The following is a 1,431-nucleotide window of genomic DNA, read 5'->3' on the forward strand; positions in this document are numbered from 1 at the left end:
ATCTTTACATACAAACAAAACGATAATATAAACAATATTATTGCATGCGCATTTTAGACCCCCACCTACAAAGACCCACTACAATATTATAGTACACTATAATCAATATACAATATAATTATGTTGTGTGCAGTGAATTGGGTTTGGTTTTTAAAATTAAAAAAAAAAGGTTGACCAAATCGATAAACTTCAGTATAGTTATTTCATCCAAAGATCCTACAGGAAAACTGCACAATAAAATCCAGATAGAGCAAACAGTGTCATGCAGGAACATCCGATTTGATTTAGGGCTAAATAAGCATGAACAGCTTAATTAGGGCCCCCTCACAATCTGAGTAAATTGCCAAGAATTCTCAAACATTTGAGTCTCGCTTTGTATGAATGTAAAACTTCCATGTACTCTCTAAATGCTTTTAATTGTTTATTTTTATGTGTTGTTAACTGATCGCGCTGCTTGATTCGTATGCAGTAAAAAAAAGATAAAAAAAAAGAAATATATATATATACATATATATATATAAAATAAAAATTAAAAAAAATAATAGAAAACCCAACCCCAAGATATGTATCGAAAATAAAATGGCAACTCAGTCATATTTGATAATTGTTAGTTCTTGGTTCTTGGGCATATTATTTTCTCCACATAAGGGCGGGTCCACAGTTCATTAACCCTTGGTGCTAGGAAAATTAGTGCATTGATAATCTATTCAAATATAGACCCCTAGGTGTTGTTTTACCCAACAAAATAAGTTGTTTTAAAAGCCCTAAGCACTTTAAAGATTTTCGTGCCCCCATATCAAAATATAAACCATAAACAAGCCACAAAAAGCACGTGGTTAGAATTTTTCTGCAGTTTTATATCTCATTTTTAATTGCGACAAATGTAACAGCAAGGAAAAATAAAAACAATACAAAAAAAAAACAACCTAATTAGAACTTCCTGATTAATTTTTTAATTAAATATTTTAAATTTATCATCTAAAAGCAGAACTTAATTGGTGCCCCCTTCCCATGGTGCCCAATTTAAGTATCAGCTTATGTTACTTTATAATAATATTAATGGTCAATCCAGCCGTGGTGGCCGTAACTTACTTTGAAATATTAAGCAAAACTTGAAATTTTGGATGTCACAGCTAAACCAATGAATGTTTGTATGATATTTTTTTTTCAAATGTGCGAAAGTTAATTTATATCAGAAACTAACGTTTGAATGCATATAGCAAGTTATTATTTCAACTTATTCCAAGTCATTATTTCCACTGTTCCCTATGCCTTTTAAATATTGAATTTAAAAGTAAAGGTGCGATCTTGCTTGAAATCACAAAACTTTTGACTGTTTTCAAAAAACAAAATATTTTACAACGAACGTCGTTTTTGAATAGGTATAAAACGTCCAGGCGGTAAAAATCTTTGTCACCGCTTTGGCAAAGG

The sequence above is a fragment of the Patella vulgata genome, chromosome 5, assembly GCF_932274485.2.
Source record: "Patella vulgata chromosome 5, xgPatVulg1.2, whole genome shotgun sequence".
NCBI lineage: Eukaryota > Metazoa > Mollusca > Gastropoda > Patellidae > Patella > Patella vulgata.